This window comes from Mastigoproctus giganteus, chromosome 4 (assembly GCF_048544385.1).
Source record: "Mastigoproctus giganteus isolate SK-2022 chromosome 4, ASM4854438v1, whole genome shotgun sequence".
In the NCBI taxonomy this organism is placed as follows: domain Eukaryota; kingdom Metazoa; phylum Arthropoda; class Arachnida; order Uropygi; family Thelyphonidae; genus Mastigoproctus; species Mastigoproctus giganteus.
The window spans coordinates 203,030,680-203,050,887 of NC_143578.1; the positions used below are offsets into that span (position 1 = coordinate 203,030,680).

The window sequence follows — 20,208 nt, forward strand, 5'->3', positions numbered from 1 at the left end:
TTAAATAAAATAAAACATAAGCCAGTAGCATGGCAAAAACTGTAGAGCGAAAATTAACATAAAATAACCCAAATAAACAAACGAACGAAAAACAAGAATAGACATAAATAGTAGCCCAGAAACCCTTGTATAATTTCAAACTTTAAATCCAATTAACAAAAACTATACAAAATTTAGGATAATGCCAATTACTTATTAATTTAGCGGTACCCCCTAAGTAATTGGCATTATCCTAAATTTTGTATAGTTTTTGTTAATTGGATTTAAAGTTTGAAATTATACAAGGGTTTCTGGGCTACTATTCATGTCTATTCTTGTCTTTCGTTCGTTTGTTTATTTGGGTTATTTTATGTTAATTTTCGCTCTACAGTTTCTGCCATACTACTGGCTTATGTTTTATTTTATTTAATTTAAAATATTGGATATATATAAGTGCCACAAATGAATGAAAGTAAAATAAAATAAAATAATATATATATATATATATTGCTTTTGAAAGTCTGGACGAACTTTTAGTTGGTGCTCCCAGCAAATTAATTTTTCACAGCGTATGAATTTGGTTCTGCTTCTCTGTATTGCTTGCTGGACAGAAAGAAAGAATGCCTTTCCTTTCTGCAGAAATGTTCCTTTGGGCTATGTGTTCTTGCAGTTTATCCGGTTTCACGATCTGTTGACTATCTCCTGGTAAGTTAAGAGTTAAAGAAAAAAAACTTATCTAGAAGTAGGCGCAACACTACCCAAGGGTACTAGTGAACTCCAGACCTGACCTTTATGAAAAATAGAAACACCTGTTAACCCAGAAACACATTCATTGTAAAACTAAAACACCACGTGACGAAACTATACAAACATCATCGGAACCAACAATGACAGTTCATTTGTAATTTCACATACAGAAACTATCCTATTCTAATTCAAAATCATCACCAATGATTTAATTTCTTAGAAGGCGTCATGACATGCTTAGTTTTGATAGCAAGTAAGCTGTAGTATGATAATTAAATGCTGGGCATTTGATGTCTGTGTGCACAAAGTGCGTATAACATGATTTAACACCATTGAATCACATTACAGCGACCGAAACATTAAACTGCTCTGCAATAAAACCATAATGACGATATATTTGGCGATTTAAATATGAAATAATTTGAGGATTCCAAAAGTATACTCCAAATGGAAAGGGTGGGGGGAATATCAAGACGAAGAGAAGAATATGACGTATGAACCCAAGTTTTGAAGTCAGCAACCGTTGAAGTTTTGAAGAGCAAAGACAAACGGTTATTTAAAAGCGAAAGTGGACATAAGTAGTACAGAAAAGCCGCAATTATTCATGCATTTAATGATGCCCTTGAGGTTAGCAGGTGAACCGGATGTCTGCGGAATACTTATGGTACACGTTCGCTCTGGGGTTACTAAAAGCTAATCCCCACAATCAACGGTCCGCACTATGAGGAGGCCCGTGGTTGCCACTGCAGTGGAAAAGTTGTTCTGATAATGCAATCCATCTGTCTCTAGATGTGTAGAGGAGCATCGTACTGCATTAGCGCTGTACTGCATAAGAGATGTTTGACTATGAAGTGATCCAGATAAACGACTTATATCGTATCCGGAAAGTGTGTATGACGTCACCGCTAACAGGAAAAACGCATTCATCCGCGACCGATTCGCCCGCCCGTAAGTAGAAAGAACTCCGGGAAACGATGTGCGCATGTGTATAACTGAAAAAAACAGTATCCACTTGGAGCGAGCAATTAGTGCCTAATATGAGTCAAAACCTTTTTTTATCATTTGTGAAACACGGGTAAAAGATAAAAAGGAAATTGATAATATCACACACCAACACAACTTAAAATAGCGTTGTCAAAGAGAGTAGTTTTTTTAACACCAACAGAAAAAGATAACAATATCGTTGAAATAACTACTATGCACTCTGGACTGGGTTATAAATTGCGCCAAGGAAATTAAGGCCATGAGGTATCAGTGCATTTTTACTTGCAAATTGTGCGTATTTTATGGGTGGCTTGACTGTTTCGCGGGATGAAACGTTAGTAAACGACGAAGAAAAGAGAATCTGGTGCTATAAAATCAAGCCTGACAGTTGACGTTGAGATTCCGCGAAAATGTGTTGAATTGTTTTAACGCACCTTCAGCAAAAAATCTGTAAACATAGTAAATAATATTATATAATAAATAAATAAATTTTCTGTTTATACTCCGGGACGACCAAACGGTCAGAGGAGTTTACAGGATAGACAGAATACAAGAAACAACAGCACCGTATTCAGTAGTCACGGGCTTGAACCCCGGTCACTCAAGGCACGTGTACTTATGCACCCGGGCGCCTGACCACTAGGCTACGGCGGCCTACATATCGAGAGCTAATAAGACTAGGCAAATTGCCATTGGCGTATGCTCATTCCATATTACCCAATCAGATTTTCAGCTAAGCAAATCATCAGAAGCATACCTTTAACCCAATATTTCTTAATATATTCTGTTTATACTCAGGCATGAACACAAAGGTGAAAGAAATTTGCAAGCAATCATTCTAATAATGAATATTATCATTAACCAAATTTAGCTGTCAGTCACATGATTTTGAATCACGATCTACTCAAATGCATGTACTATTGCACACCTGAATTGACCACTTGGCTACATACAACTAGAGCTTTTCAACATTTCTTCGTGGAATATAGTATCAAAATGTCAAATTGACTTTCTATGATACTTTATTCTTCTTCTGCCCTGATAATTCTGTGATTTATGTGTTCACAAGGAGACACCTTTCTCAACCATCTCCAAAATGCTGGGGAGGGCGAAAAGAGAATTAAGTAACCTATTTGTATTGAAGCAGAAATAATTTCAAAAAGAAGAAAATCAGTCTACTGGATACAACGCGATATCTTATACAAAAGCGAAATCGGCAAACGTTCGATAGAAGTTAAAAATTAATCAATATTTACAAAACAAAACTTTTCTATAAAGACATTCTCATTCTCTCTCTCTGAACCTATACTGTGTTTAGAAGGTGTCGGTTTTCACACTCCGTTTATGTTTTACAATGATTATACTGAAGCTGAAAATCCCCCATCTAAATCAGTACGTTTTCGCATTTATTTTTCCTAGAAAACTTGTAAAAAAGAAATAAATAGACTTCCCGTTTTGAATTCCCCTGATCTTGATAACAACCCAAATTTTGTGATGAAATTCTCTGATTGTTTTCATATCTGAATTTTTTATTGATCTTTTTAATAGGTGCCTAAAAGAACAGTACTTTTTCCGCCTACCTACCTAACTCAAACAGGCAAGCTTGGGGTATTTCCGACTAAGGGAATATTCTGCTGATTATCCCTTATTGGATAATGCTGCCCAGTATTAGCTAATGTAATAGTTTTCATTTGAGAAAGAAAACATTACCATCCACTCGCATATTTTACGTCCTAATGATGTAGAAATAGTCTCCGATTTACATCGGGAATGTCTTCCTGTGAACTGCGACGTATATCGAATGATAAATCGGATACAGTTTTTACATATACACATTTATATGTTATAAAGGGAAGATGCGTTCCTGTAGTCAAGTTTCTGGACCCGCTAAGTTAATTTAACCTTCACTTAACTACTCATTAAAAAAAAAACCAAAAAAAAAAAACCTTAAATCAATATTAAAACAGGAAAGCAATAAAAATGCATATATATATATATATATATATATATATATATATATATATATATATATATATATATATATATATATATACGTAAACAGTTATTATTTCTATACTGTATTAGTCCTTTCAAATTATTCACGTCTTGAGAAGCCAAGGAAAGATGTCTGACCAGAATTTTTCTTCTTCTATTACAGCCAAAAGATCACTCAATCCTTAACTGAACTTGCCACTCCGTTCCAATAATGGGGTAATCTTTAACGAGAATTGCAATTCCTTTCTAGAACAGACTGAAGGTTTCAGCCATCCTTTTTGTTGTGAATTGTTTTACTTGCAGTGATGGTTGTATTTCCTCTTCCCTCCCCTACATTCACCCTCTGTGCGAGTCCAGCGTGTCCTCCACGTTACTTATGTCCACTTCGTTAAAACTAATCTCATTTGCCAATTCCACAATCTTTAACTGAATTCGGGAAATACAGGTAAGTTCCTGGCCCTTCAAAACTGGTGGCTAGTAATCGCCGTCTATCCCAGTGATCGACTGTCGTTTGGTCCGCCAAACGTAAAAGACGTTAAATGTCGCTATTACCCCTTGGTCCATCTGTCGCAACGTAGAGATCGTATAGGTTGTACTAAAAACGATTTGCATTTTTTCATACAGTTCTTCAATGCCAACAGGATGGCAGGCATTTTTTTTTTTTTTTTTTTTTTTTTGTTAGCGCATCGGCTTCTGTGGCCATAATGCACCTCCCAAAGTTTTTTGCATTTACTCTGATCCAAGCCCGAGGCGGGATACGAACAGGATGGCAGGCACGTTGTCGAAAACAAGCAAGACTGTTATTGAGAAAGGGAGAGAAGAAGCGAAAGTTTTTATATTTGGAAGAGTATTCATATTTAAATATGGATTTAGAATTTTCTATATAATGTCGTTTTCAAATTTAAAGACGTATTTTTGCCCTTTCTTGTAAAATCTTTACTATTTGTCTGCCGAGAACAGTTTTATTGTGAATATACATATACACATTTCTCATTATTTACTAATAGACTGTTCTTCTGTTTATCGTTTCATGCGTTAAGTTTCTTCTTAGACGTCTTTATTGATAGATGGTACTCTCAGGGGTAATAACGTCCACAGTGAGAGTGATTTCTTATCGGATGTATCCACAGCAGAATTAATTTACTAATTAATCATATGCATATATATTCCTTAATTCGCTAATAGCATTTTAAAAACATTAAATATAATTAAGTATAAGCTCAGTTATGCAGCATCTTTGGGAAGAGGGGTGCCAGTAGCATCAATTTATCAGTTGGGTGAGTTACTCATAAAGGTAACACAATAATGCCTACGCTGTGCAATGAAACGTTGCAATGTGAAGTTAAACTTCTTAGTCATACCAATGTATACACTATGCTTTATTTCCTTTAGCTTCATTTTCAAATATGTATTTTTATACTTGTTATCAATGAAATCTTATCACCGATTGTGTTTTTATATCATAAATTGTAGTAAAGCCAAGTTCATAGCCATTCGTAATGATTTTCATCTTAATCTACTCTTTACAAATAGTCACTTTCTGTTTTAAGATTAACACAACGCGTCTACGTTTTTCACAAATTTTCTGACCTTTCTGGAAACCATAACGGATTTGATGGTTACGGATATGAGGGTGTAAATACACTTGCCCGAGTATCCGATATTTTAATAGGGGCGGATGGGCGAAACAGGACAACAAAAAAATTTCGATTTTAGGATTAGCCGAACTGAAGTTCATACGTTTCGGCTGTAAATTGCGTGTCCTATACCAAAATATTTCAGGTGTTGCAGATTTGGGCAGACAATCCACACCTGCTCTCAGGCAGTGACAACCTGTGGCCAAAAATTTCCTTCCGCAAATGACACTTTTTTTCTGACCATCCTTGAAACTTCTCTAAGTCGTCCTGAAGGAACACTGCTCAGCTCTAATCATTAACCGCTCTCCCGATCTTGAAATCATCTGCGAATGTTGGCATCACTCCCAGTATCCCTCTTCACTGTATTCCCAGTACTGGTTCCCAAAGGACTCACTTCTAATTCCAGTGCAACTGGAAAAGTAAGTAATCATTAATTACAACCCTCTGCCTTCTATCCTGCAGCCAACCTGAGATCCATCTTACCTGTGATCTAAACATGTCCTAGCTTATACAGTAACGTTTCGTGTGAGGCAGTCTTTACTACAATCCAAATAATGAAAATTACTTTCTGCATCTAATTTATGTGTGGCTCTGTTAAAATAGCTAACTAAGTTAATTAAACTGTTCAGTCGATCAAATTCAAAGGCTAACTTAATGATAGACAGCAGATTCCACTAATCAACGGTCCACCTGAACAGAGATTCCAAATTAAGGATGGTAGAACCAGAACCAATTCAGATTCTGCCCAAAGTACAATGTGAAATGCAATTCAGATGACACACAAAAGCAAGTAAGTTTATCCAATTAAAAACTGAGCTGGTTCCACATGCTTGATGGATTTTAGAGCAGCAGTTTTTCGTTCTGTAAAACATGCAAGATCTCATACCAGTTTTCAAGTTATACATCAATAATCACTTTAAATAACAATTTACTGAAATCTGCGAATCGATATTGTATAGAATTCTCTCGTTAAAGGCGGCGATGAGCTGCCAAAATCTTAACAACCGGTTCCCTATAAAAAGTTTTGATTTAAGGGATATAACACAGTATGATGTATTTTTTGTACTTGTCTCTATAAGTGGCAATGCATTCAGCCGTTTGGAGAGATGTATGAGTAAGCAACCATTATAATGTTTAACAAAGAAATGCCTATCATTCTTTTATTATTGTCATTCTTTTATTAAGAAATATTACACGTTACTATTTAAGTTATTAAAATAAAAAGTGTAATATAATCATGTTGAAGTATGCAATGCGATAAACAATATTTTAAGGAATATTGGCGCCTCCTGTTAGTAAAATAATAAAGTAAACGTTTATCTCGCGTCAGAACGAACTTGAATGCGTTTGCAGCCTGCGACAAATAAGAAGCGCACGCGCATAGTAACCTAACTCTTGACCTATCTGTTATTGAAAAGACTCTTCCTTTGCATTTCAAATTTCTTTTAAATATCGTTTTATAGGATTAAGATTATTCGGTTTTGAGATCGTGTTATAATAATTTTTAAAAACCATTTCGCATGAACCATGCGAACCGGCTTCTGCAAGTTACAGGTTACAGGTAAACATTACCTAAATTGTTAAATATTAAACATATTGTTAAACATTAACCAATCGAATTTCCATTATAATAATAATAATATTCTTTATTAACATAAATTTTATAGAATAGTGATTCCTTACACAGAAAGCCAGAGGAATCTTACAATTTGTTGTTTATACAAGTGATTTTGATTTATAAAAAAAAAAAAAATAAATAAATAAATAAAATAAAATAATAACTAAATAATAATTCATAGATCAAAGCAAAGATGATAATAAAAATGTAAAAATGAAGTAGTAATTACAGCGAAAAAGAACTACAAGTTTCGCAGAACATGAAATGACATCGGTTAACTTACTAAGATCGGCACTTACATAAATGTCCTTTACAAACAGCAAGATGGGACAAGGTGCCATCGCGATATGCCTTGACTATAGTCCACAGGTCGATGTCGATGGTGAGCGAGTTGAGAGTGTCCAGAGTCACATTAGGGAAGTGTCTCTTGAAATTCTGTAACCGCTGGAGCCTTGAGCATAAGGAGGGGGTACTAGGGAGATGTCTGCCTGGCAAACGCCAACGAACCGTGTTCCAGATGTTGATGTGATGCTGCTTAGCTGAGCACAGATGAAGGAATGACTTTATTTTTAGCACATGGGCTCTGTGGATTATGGGCGTATATTGCAGGTTGCAGCAGAGAGTAGATTTAGATGTTGTGTAGATCTGGTGCGACCACAAGTTGGCCCACTTCAGCACCCAGAATTCGAGGCCCCATAGTTTCCTCAGGCTGGTGGGTGGTGCCGCCGACCAAACTTTTACGGCATAGGAGAGTACACTACAGAAGTAAGTTGCGAGGTACTTCTTGATTATTTTCTTATTGTGCGTTTTGCACAGATCAATTTTCATTCCCCAGAACGCTCTCAGGGCTTTGGAATACTGAGCTTGGATTTGTTTTTTATATGTGAGGTTGGCATCAAGGATTACTCCTAGGAATTTGACACAGTCTGTGGGAGTCAGGACATTTCCTGCCAATTCCGGAAGTAGAAAAGATGCAGTATCAGCAGAAGTCATCCGACTTGGCGTAAAGATGAGATAGTTTGACTTCTCTGGATTGACTGACAGGCCAAAAAATTTAGCATACTTATAGAATGTATTTAGGTAGCTGTTTACAGATTCAAAGGCGGTTTGTCTTTCTTGTGAATGACCAACATGGCGTTTGCATGGCAAGTAGCAAACAATATCATCAGCATACGATAGGAACGCTGGAATTTGATCCATTAGTGGAACGAATATTGCTGCAAATAACAAGGCTGAGAGACAACCACCTTGTGGGATCCCTAGTTCGACGCTTTTAGTGACTGTAATGCCATCGCCTTTGAAGTGAAGCATTCTCCTAGATAGCAAATTATTGAGGATCTCGAGCATATTTCCGGATATCCCGTAGAATCTCTCAAGTAAGGCAAGAAGGGGTGCTATTTGGACCGAGTCGAAAGCAGATTTCATGTCCAGAAAAATGGTGTGAAGATCTTCGTTGTCATTCCAGGCCTGAAGTATTTTCTGTGATAATGACTGTAGGCAGGTTACCGTAGATCTATTAGGCATGGCGTAATGGGTATGTTCTGGCCTATGCGCAAAGATTGCGAGTGCTACATCATTATAGATGCACTTCTCGAGGCATTTCAGGAAGGGAGAGGCAATTGATATTGGCCTGAAGTCAGCCGGTCTTTTCGCATGAGGCGTTTTCGGAACTGCCACGACTCTGTATGATAACCAGCTTGAAGGCACCTGTGCAAATTTGAGTACTTTGTTGTAGAGTTGAGTGAGCTCTTTGCTGATGAAATGAGAAGCAATTTTTAGACTAAACAGAGGTATTGCGTCAATTCCTATGGTGGACTTGTCAGGTAGCGAATTTATTATTTTTATTAGTTGTTCTTCGGAAATTTCTGTATTACTAGTAGGTGAAGAAATGTTAAACGCTTCGTTCCAAGGATATGCTTCGGACACACGGTGCTCTCGCTTAAAACGCAGCACATGCTCACACCATTCCTGGACATCTAAAGATAGAGGGGCGCAAGTATGACTAGTGGACCACACACGTTTTTCTTTAGACAGCCGGCCGTTCATGAAATTGTCAATAGAAAATTGTTTCCTCTTCTGGAAATCCATCCTTGCTTTGGAAAATTTGGCGTATGACTCTTGTGAAGGCGACTTCTTGTAAGAGGCATGGGCTGCCTGTTTTTCCCTAAAGGCCTTGGTCAGGAGGTCATTCCACCATGGCTTTGAGTGGGGACTAAGGATACAAGTTTTGGACATTGCAGACCTTGCAATGAATTCCATCCATCTCGAAAGCCAGTAGGCAGCCTCATTTATGTTAAGCTCAGCCAGTATGTTCCATGGGTAAAGTTGGAAAAGGGTAGTAACTTTTCCAATGTTCATGTATTTTGGATTGTATACTCTCCTGACAGTGTTCGTAGTTTGTACTTGTGTACGTTCATCCTTAGGTGCCTGCAGAGATATCATCGCAGCATTCGGAACATGATCGGACGGGAGGAAGTTCTCAGTTATGGTCAGGGTTTCCTCTACTAAACAGTTTGAGAAGATGCGCTGCAGGGTGGCATCGCCGTGTGAGGGAGGAACATGAATAAGACCAATGCCCATTTCCGACATGTTCAATGATAGAGTATCTAGGAGCTTCTTTGTGGCTAGCAGTGGAAGGTTAAAGTCTCCGAGGATGATGAGCTTTTGCCGATAATTGATTGTGGATGACAGCCATGCTGTCAGATTAAGGACAGAATCCTCAGAAACTGGTGGAGTAAATAAACGGCACACACAGAGATCGACAAATGTTTATTAATTGCTAGGAAGAGCATACCCAAGTATTGATAAGTTAATTAGTAAGTAAAATTAGGTCATGCAAAAACAGAGTAAAGTCTGATTATCTGGCTGAGCAGAATCTTTGGATCAGGTAAAATGGACGCTTCATTTTTCTCGCCATAGGGCTCAGATTCAGTCAGAATCAAGTGATAATTTTTACTTGCTCCGTATCTTGTCATAGTAATATAATTAAAAAGTTTCATTGTTGCTACCTAAAAATCTATTGCACAATCTATTATAAAGGTAAGTGAAAGCACAATTTTTAAGACTTTTATAAGATCTAGGACTTAAAACGTAAGTGCTCATTTGGCATATCAGAAATGAATTAATGGAATTTGAAGCTACGTGGATACAAAAAGCACTAGGCTTAGTTTTAATTTGTCACATTCTTTGGTTGGTATAATACTTGCATTAAGAATATGAAGGTACAAAACTCACTAGGCGGCAGCGATCACAGCTTACTAATCTGAATTTAATTAAAGACATAACTACTATTAAGGGTAAAGGGAAAGGGTTTTGTTTTCGTAAGTGTGACTACACACCAGTGGGACCAAATAATGATGTTACAAGCAGCAAATTCTAAATGGGAAGCATTCAGGGAAGTAATCATAGAAGCTACTACTAGGCTTTTCATACTAATGAAGAAATACTGTTCAAGGCTTGGACCTAAATGGATGTCATATAAACTATTGAGACAAATGGAAGAGAAGAAAAGTGCATCGGATGCATATAAAGTATCAAGTGATTCAGAAGCCTATAATAGAAAGTTTGTCGGTGATATAAAGGTTGCCAAGGCATGGTGCTTAACGACAGTAATCAAGGTGAGCTACTGCAACAAGATCTAAGAAAATTGGATCAATGGGCTGAAAAATGGCAGCTGAAGTTTAACGTTGACAAATGCAAGGTACTGCATATGGGTAGCAGTAATCTCAGAGTAACTTATCAACTCTGTGGTACTGCACTCAGGGTAGTGGAAAATGAAAAAGACCTGGGGGTAATTGTGCACTCATATATGAAATTCTCTGACAGTGCAGACGTGCTGCCAGAACAACTCACGGAGTTTGTCAATGATATACAGAAACTTTTCTAGCAGGGATAAGGATGTGATTATTCCTTTGTACAAACCACGGTTAGGCCGAACTTTGAGTATTGTATACAGTTCTGGAGGCCTCAGTTTAGGAAGGATGTAGATCTGCTGGAACGCGCGCGGGAAGGGTAACCAGATTGGTGAAGGGAACGAAAGGGTGCTCTTATCGAGAGAGAGAGAGAGAGAGAGAGAGAGAGAGAGAGAGAGAGAGAGAGAGAGAGAATATTCTTTATTGCAACACAGATGATTACAAAATAGTGTGTACTTGCAACTATCCGTCACGGCTGAGTAGCCAGGGGTTAACAAAGTAATATGAATGCAAGGTTGCCTGAAGAAATCAAAAGGATAAAAGCATAAAATAATAATGAATAAGCGAATAATAATAAATAAATAAGTATACTAGACTAAATAAATAAGTATACTAGAGTGATTATACACACCCTTGGTTACAAAATACATAACAGAATACACATTGGGTTTCATTGAATATACATTGGATTGAATTGAATTATAGTGCATTGATCTGGGTCAGGTTATAACAGTGGTAGCCTTTGGCACCCACCACGGAGTATTCTTTTCCTGTATTGTCGATCCTGACTAAACTTGTTCAAGTCGACATCTAGATCCTGGACGGGTGTTAACATCTGCTGAGGAAGGAACCGGTCTGGCAGGTGAAGGCGTGTTCGAATTGCCTACAGATTCGCCACTGGGATCTTCCATGCACAGTTGTCCCAGAAGGAAGGAGAGGATATGAGGTCAGTCATCACGTGTGTTGGCCATAGCGGTGGTTTGGAGCTGGGGAGGTAGGATGAACTTGTGGCAAGCCCACTTGAGGAGCCAGTACTCGAAGGAGAACACTGGTTTGGTGGTAGAGGGAGATGCCCAAATCTCTGCAGCATTGAGAAGCGGGTGATAAACTATTGTTGTGAAGTATCTGACCGTGATGGATTTGTCTGTTGCATGTTGCAAGTGCTGTTTGCATAACCATCTCAGTCTGGCGGCTTTTGTGAGAAGCATGTCTACATGTTGGCCAAACAAAAGCTTTGGGTCGAATCTGATCCCTAGGTCAATGCGATTTTGAACAAGTGGGATCGAAGCTCCATTGAGAGCGGGATAGATTTTTGTTGGGTTTTGTTTAAGTGAGAAAACCATGGTTTCTCACTTCTGAGAATTGACGCGTAGACCAAACTGCTTGAGGTACGTAGATATTGATGAGAGTGGGGAGGTTAGCTCTTCTGAGATTTGGTGAAAGTCTTGGTTTGCTTTAATTGGCGTGGTTATCTTTAAGTCATCAGCATACACCAGGGTATTCAGCTCCATGACTACCAGTGGGGCAATGAGGGCGGTGAAGAGGAGGCCAGATAGTACTCCCCCCCCCTTACGGGACTCCAACCGAGATCATCTCGCAGTAATGAGTATTGTCTACAGACGGTTTCACTACACGGTTTTGCAGCAGAGATGTGAGGAATGGTAAGATGTCACCACCTATCTGATAGTGGTTCTCTAGTAGCGTTAGGAGAGATGGGATGTGCACACCATCGAATGCAGACTCGATATCTACATAGGTAAATGGAAGAATGATGGATGCCGGCTGTGCTGTTGAGTCGTCGTGTGATCAGGGTCTTCTCTTAACTTAGTTAGCTTTCACTGTGTAGACTTTTCAGTCCTGCAAATTGCAACTTCTGAGACTAGGCACATGCGGGAGTGATCTGATTGAGGTTTTTAAAGCCTTGAATAGATTGAGTAAGCTGAATATGGATGGCATTCTTCCTCTTGCTGAGGCTACACACGAGGGAGCATAAATTCAAGTTGAGGAAGGGTGGTTGCAGGATAGATGGGCAGAAGTTTCCGTTCAGCCAGAGGGTGGTTGAATGTTGGAAAAGGCTTCCATCTGTTGTTGTGGAAAGTGGATGGTTTGAATAAAATCAAGGAAGAACTAGATAAATTCTTGTTGGGTGAATGAGAGAAGTGGTGTTTTTTTTTTTTTTTTTTTGGCTGATGCTACACTGGTGTGCAAAACCTAAGGACCAACACTATTTCTAAAGGTTACAACCACAAAATCAAACGAAACAGCGTGTGGTGATTTTCATAACTGTGGCCGTTCATTAGAAAGCTGGTGCACATGCAAAAATCTGAATCGTATGAGAGGGCTCACATAAACAGACAAAAGCAGCAGTTATGTGCAAATCATCAAATAGTGTGAGCACGATTGTTACAGACGTTCGATTGGTTTCATACAGTGCTACAGACAACGAAATGGCCAGTAGACAACATCTGGATGACTTTACCCGGGGTCGAATAATTGGGAAGCTCGAGAAAGGTCGAAGTGCGAGGAGTGTGGCTGCAGACTTCGGTATCGCTCGTAGCATCATCTCACTTGCGTGGTCGGCCTTCAGAACTTCAGCTGTTCGGAGGACCAGTGGTGGTCGTCCACGAAAAACAAAAAAACAATGCCCGATGATGACCGCTATACACTCCTACAGGCCAAGAGGGGCCGACACCAGACAGCGGGATCCATTGCAAACCAGCTGCACAGGACGCAGGATATCGCGGTTTACTGTGGCCAGGCGACTCCACAAAGGTGGCCTCTTTTCCCGACGGCCAGTACGCTGTGTCCCTTTAACACCTTCCCATCGGAGACACTGTTTACAGTGGTGCATCGAACACAAGGACTGGACAGCAGCGCAATGGGGTAAGGTACTCTTTACTGATGAGAGTAGATTCAGTCTCAGCAGCGATTCTGGACGTCAGCTAATCTGGCGAGAGGCTGGCACACGGTATCACCCTGCAAACATCACTGAAAGGGATAGATAGGGCGGTCGAGGTGTTCTCGTCTGTGGAGGCGTTATCGTGGATGGACGTACACAACTCCAGATACTGGAAGGCGTAGCCGGTGCACGCTACTGTACTGAGGTAATTCTTTCCCATGTGCGTCTGTTCCGAGGTACCATTGGCCCCGAGTTCGTGTTTATGGATGATAACGCCACACTCTGTCGCACTGCTGCTGTTGATACGCTTTTGGAAAGTGAGCACATTGTTCGTATGGATTGGCCTGCCCGTTCCACCGATCTAAATCCCATCGAACACACATGGGACGCTCTGGGGAGACACCTAGTGGTACGTCCACACCCACCAGAAAATGTTCACCAGCTGAAGATGGCGCTGACAGAGGAATGGACGATGTTACCGCAAGAACTTATCAACAACATTGTTCTATGTATGGACAGGCGGTGCAAAGTCTGCATCGACATTAGGGGTGGCCATATCTCCTACTGAGGACCACCTCTTCCCTTTGTTCCATCTTTGGCAGTGATGCATCTGTATCATGGCAGCCAGTGCTATGTGCCATTTTTGAATAAAGTCCCTCTGTTGTTTCCTTCATAATTTCTGTATCTCACGAGGTTCCTTTGGTGTGCTTTTCCCATATCCAGGCCACTCCTATGAGATGCTACAAGTGAAAACATGACTGGTCCTTAAGTTTTGCACACCAGTGTATATAAGCTTGCATTATTTGCCATTATACTTCATATTAAATTAAACAACGTAATTCGGGGTATTTGGAACTTGGCACGGCGATTAAACTGGTTTACGTGATGCACTTTGTTTGCAGCAAGAGTCAAAAATCTAAGTACCTAACATTTTTATTTTAGCTATTTGCAAAAGAATAAGAGAAGTTTACCTCAATATGATACGTAGATGTTTGTTGTTTGGTTTTTAGGAGCATTAGCAACTAAGGCCATATTGCTCGGGGATATGCGGTAGTCATTCCCTGACCTTTCCTCATCCTCCGTATTTGGTGGCGACGGGCTCAAACCCCGGTCTAATCAAGAAGCATGTGCTACGCACTGCTGCTCCTTCCCACCTGGCTACGGAAGCGCCATGAGACGTAGAACATTTCCGTATAATACTCTCCAGAATTTGAGGTAAACTTCTCTTATTCTTTTACAAATATTGAGATCAACGTAGAACGTATTGAGCATCACAACTCTTGTTTATACTATCAAATTTAGTTTTTTCGTGTCGTGCATTATAGGAAATGCTTTAAAAGAGACGCTTTATAATCATGATAATAAGTATACCAGTCAAGAGCTTTTTAATATGCTGTGAAACATATCTAGTTTGTGTTGGTTAAACTTAGATGATCGTATTCATTAAGCTTATGTTCGATTTCATTTATGTCTTCCACAGAAAAAAAGAACAAAAATGTTGGAGCACATATTTTCTCCGTACACAATAAAGTTAGAAAAATTAGAGTTACTAAAGAATACGTATATGGTAGCATGAATAACAGATATGAACAGTAACAAAAAGCCCTCGTGAGTAGCACAATTGATAGGATCGCCGTCCTCCCCACACCAAGTGAGAAAGATCGGAGTTCGAATCCCTTCGATGACGGGAGGAATTTTTATGGGTCGTTTTCACAACGTGGCTAATTTAGTCGGTCTCAGAAGAGGGTAGCACGGTTTTTTTCTCTTGGAAAAAAGGGTTTTTCGTCCAGCAAACAGAAAATCGATCTCATAACACACGCAGGTTACAGACAATATACATGGAGCAACATAGCCTTAGTCGCCGATGCTCCTAAAACAGTAACAAAAAAATAAACCAATTTGTATAGTGTTGTGAGAAATGCAATCCATAAGTGTACACAATAAGTAGACTGAAGATTAAGTTTACGTACATTTAAACGACCAATCAGCACAGTAAATCGCACAGTGGTTATAATCACAGTCATCCACACACTGGGAGGAAAATGCCTTCGTTTGAATCATGTCAATGATTCGAGGAATTGTTATGGGCTTTTTTTTTTTTTTTTTTTTTTTTACACAAAGTGGCTGAGTTATTCGGTCTCAGAGGAGAGTCGCAATGATTTTTTCTGCCCAGTAAGCAACAAACCGATTGAAGGATTTTTCTGAAAAATTTAGCGCTTTACACACAGCTAATATCTAAAATAATAATTAAGAATCTGATATGGCAATCTAATTTATAATTCATGAATTTAGTTTCCCTCAAAATAATTACAACCCTTAAAGGTTTATTAAAATTTCGTTTAACTCCTTACAAACCCTTGAAGGTTATTAAAATCTTCGGGGGTTTGTAAGCATAAAATACAAACGAGAGATTGTTCCTCGTATTAATCGAGCTTTTTCCTACCTTCTGCTAATCGAGAGAGGTGAGAATGTGCACCAAGGCCTTTTTACATGTTATATGTTATAAAGTGCTGCAGGTGGACACATTCTATCTCTTGTTATTTTCAAAGAAATAAAATAAAAAAAACATGATTCAGTGACGGTTTTTGCATTTTATACTGAAGTGATAATAATTCTGGCTACATAAACGAGGATGCCTTTCGTCTCTGGATGAAGCAAAAACAAAACTCCAAGAACCCTATTGATTATGGAAGGACATTTGTCACTCTGTTCCTTGTTAGCTGTTGAATAATGTCAAGGAAACAAAGTGAGTTTCTTCGCTTGCCAGCCCACACAATTCATGTGCTACAACCACTTTAATCGCACTGTATTAGAATCATTGAAAACATTTTATCATAAAAAGATTTCGACGAGGGACACAATCATCGATTTATTCCCTTTTCAAATTCTCGTTTTTGGTGCAGTATCTGCTAAGCACCTTTTGCAGTGTTTGGTGCAGTTTTTGCTAAGCAGTATTTGCCAAAGCACCTTTTGCAAGTCATGCTTGCTGTTAAAGGTTTTAAATGCAAAGTGATCCGACCTTTGAATTCCTGATTAAGTTCTGCATCAGAAGTGTTTGCTCCACAAATTAATAAACCTATCAACGGATAATGCTGACATGCCAATTCTCCAACTATCTGCAAAAGGCCTAAATATTGGCAGCACAAGTAACGCTGCAGCATCAACAACAAATGAGAATGAAAACAAAGTGCGAATCTACGCTAGAAAAAGAAATGCTGCACTTATTAAAGTTGTTTTACCTTCACCTCAAAAAGCCCCAAGCCTTTCGTGGGACACCTAACGAAAACGAAGCTCACTCAACTTGTAACATTGTCAGAAGCTATTAATTTCATTAAATAGCAAATAGATCTATAGAGTCAAAGAAAACAGGTACCACATTCTTGTTTCTTTCGTGGCAGAAAGATTGCTAACAAAGGAGTGCACAAAACCTGTTTATCTTTCCATACATTTATCTCTTCTACAGGAATGAGCAAGTACTGTACTTCTGAAGAGGCCGATGAGAACAACTGCGATTCTGTAGAGGGTGTCTGGTACTATGACGTTTGTGTAAGCGTAAGAAGAAACCAAATGCGGAATTTTTTTGTGATTATACGGGTTCGGAAATAATATCTTTATTTAGAATTATTAACTTTATTTGTATTCAGCAATACCTATGATCCAAATTATATTTTCCATGATCTACTTGTAGGATAAATGGACCGATTCAGTTCCTGTACTAATAAAACTGTAAATTATTGTTTGCAAATAAAGACATTTTAATTTTTCTATAAATACAAGTAAGTTTAAATTGCTTGTCAATGCTTACATGATCCAGATATATATACATACATACCTTACCTTATGTCTGCCTTTTACAACGTTCAGCAACTTATAATTTCCCCACATTTTATCTCAGTTATACGATTAATGTAATGTATCGTATTTTATGACGTTTCATTTGTTTGCATATTTTGCTAATATTTCTTATTTAAACTAACTACTAGCAAATTCTAAATTTCTTAAGTATTTTTTCATTTTCGCTATGGAAAGCAAACCAACTTTCTTGGCTAAAGCAGTCATTCAAATTCATAAAAGAGTGATGGTGTTTTCTTTTCTTTTTTTAACTAGTGGCTCAACAAATTTCATTTCCTATCATTTCTTACTACTAATATTAGTATTTTGATAGCATTCACAAAAACCGAATTTAATTCATTTATTGAATAGAATCAATAACAAACTATGTAAAATATATTAAAAAGGAAAGCATCACTCTGACTGACAAGGCAGGTTAATAAGAAAGATCAAAATCTTGCCCGATCAGTATATGCTATCGTAGTTCTGATTATCAAAATTTTCTTATTCTGTACTACTTTATAGTTTGGGTTTAGCAGTGAATAAAGAGATCAGTCATCAGAAGTGCTTATTAATTAAATATTTAAAATATTAATAAGATTAGTATGTTATTAGTATGCTATAAATCACTGCAGTAGGTGAAATGGCATCGTTTTTATTATATCTCAATTGTAAATGCTTTCACAACGAGTTGCCCTGATATTGCACTACATCGAATAAGCAACGCTTTGATACTATGCACTAACCCAGTGGTCTCCAAAGTTGGGTGCGCGAGATAATACATTTTATTTAGATAATAAAATCTAGATATAATGCATACCATGTAAATTATTTATAAATAAAATAAACAGTGTTGCATTACATTTACTACACTTGTTACATTCATGATTTCTTTTCATTTTGTACTTGAACTTCAATTTAAATTTTGTTTTAAATTTTTTATTTGTGATCTTTTAAAATTATTTGTGATTTTAGATATAATCTAATTGATTATTTACATTAATCATGTAGATAATTCATGTAAATGATTATAAATAAAAATATATATATTAAATTTATATATTTATTTTTTTTCCCCGGTGTGCGCGATAAAAAAAGTTTGGAGACCACTGCACTAACCTGTTCGATTAGTGAATTTTCCATAGTCTGAGGCTTTTAGCCCTAAAACCTTTTTAGTCTATATTTAAAATAATAAAATGCATAAATACTTTCTTTTCTTTAAAAAAGTAGTGAAGAAATAATACTGAAAATACTAATGGCCTTTCTTATATAAACCCACTGCATTACTGAAGCTGCTTGATGGGAAGTTGGAATGTACTCAGTTTTTGAAATTAGAGCGGGCTTAAAAATTTATTTTTGGGGAAATTTTTTTTTTACTTGTAAACTGTAGAGAAGTATATGTAAGTAGTAATTTCTTTTATAAAACTGGTTAACAAAACATTTCACCATGGTGAAAGTACGACAGATAACTTATTAAATAAACAAGTTTCAAATCACTTTCATCTAGATTATCACCAATATTTATTCACTGTGGAACGACGCCCATACGAAAATGCCTTTCAATTTTCATATTACTAACAGAAAATAGTTCCGATTCCCACTTGAAGTACGGAATGAAAAGAAAAGAGAAAAATATATATATAGTGTCATTGTTTCGAAGCTACATTTAGTCATATTTCGTATACTCACACAATAATAACATGTATTACTTCTAACTATGTAAGAAAAACCTGAAGCATTTCAAAGAAGTGAAACATCCACTCACCTTTGGATAGATTACAGCGAATGATCACGTTCCTAACGTGAAAATCATGCAACACCACGATAAACGGAGGAGAGTAATTACCTAGTCAGTGGCCAGAACGACGGCTGTGTCAAACTCGAGAACGTGCACACGGGTAGGTGCATGCGCATCAGATGGGCAAAGGGTATTCAACAAAACCGCCTGCTCTGTAGCTCTAAGGTTACGGCTTCTTCTCGGAGAATGACGTCACCAAACTCCACGTCCGTTTTTCCCATGGCTTATAACATGACGTGATCTCGTGCAATCTTTCTTTCCTTCACACACTGTTAGCAGGACCGGTTTATATAATGCTAGTTTTCTTAAGGCATCAAGGAAAAACCAAAGAGCAAATGGACTAATGGTTGAAAGAGTACGTCTAGTGCGACCAACCTTCGGCTATTTATTTTCGAAGCCATTAGCCAGAGAAAACAATTAAAGAGGTGTGAGCTGACCACTAACGACAGCACAGAAGTAATATATATGCGGCACAAAATTTTCTTCGGCTCTTATAATTATAAAGTTGCAAATTTAAACCTGGAAACAATTGAATCTTCAGGAATAGACTAAATTGGGTTTAAAAGTTTTTCTCCGTCAAATTAAAACCATACTTTTCAGATTTTGACTTCATAGCTAACGAGAGCAACAGAGAGATAACTAAAATGTTCATTTGACACTAGCTCAATTTATCAAGATTTATTTTTTTAAATTACCGACGTGTGTCTGTTGCCTACACACAAACCAGTCCGATGCAGAAAAATCTGAAGATGCTGGGCACTGATCATTACAGTGAATCCTGTATACGGATGACGAATATCAAAGAACTTAGTACTTAGCAGTTTCACAAACGCTTTAGCTCAAGTAGGACGTAAACTTGTCATGCTAAAACTAAATCTGATCAAACATTTTTTTTCTTCTCTCAGTTAAAGTTCCGGTACCGGCACGATGTAAGGCACTGGGCGCGAACTCTAACGACATCACATTTGCTTTCCGAGAAAATGGGCCATCCACGTACCATGAAATAAATGCTGCATTTATATATACAT

General features: G+C 37.9%; 1 protein-coding gene across 1 annotated transcript in view; it reads right to left on the reverse strand.

The window, feature by feature from the left end:
* The window catches only part of LOC150087334 (organic cation transporter protein-like), a 203,798-nt gene extending 184,579 nt beyond the window's left edge, over positions 1-19,219 (reverse strand). Inside the window, exon 1 of the mRNA XM_090371996.1 lies at positions 19,148-19,219. The gene's annotated coding sequence lies outside the window, so the exon portion shown is untranslated. The remainder of the gene's footprint in view (positions 1-19,147) is intronic.
* Between the last annotated feature and the right edge of the window lie 989 nt (positions 19,220-20,208).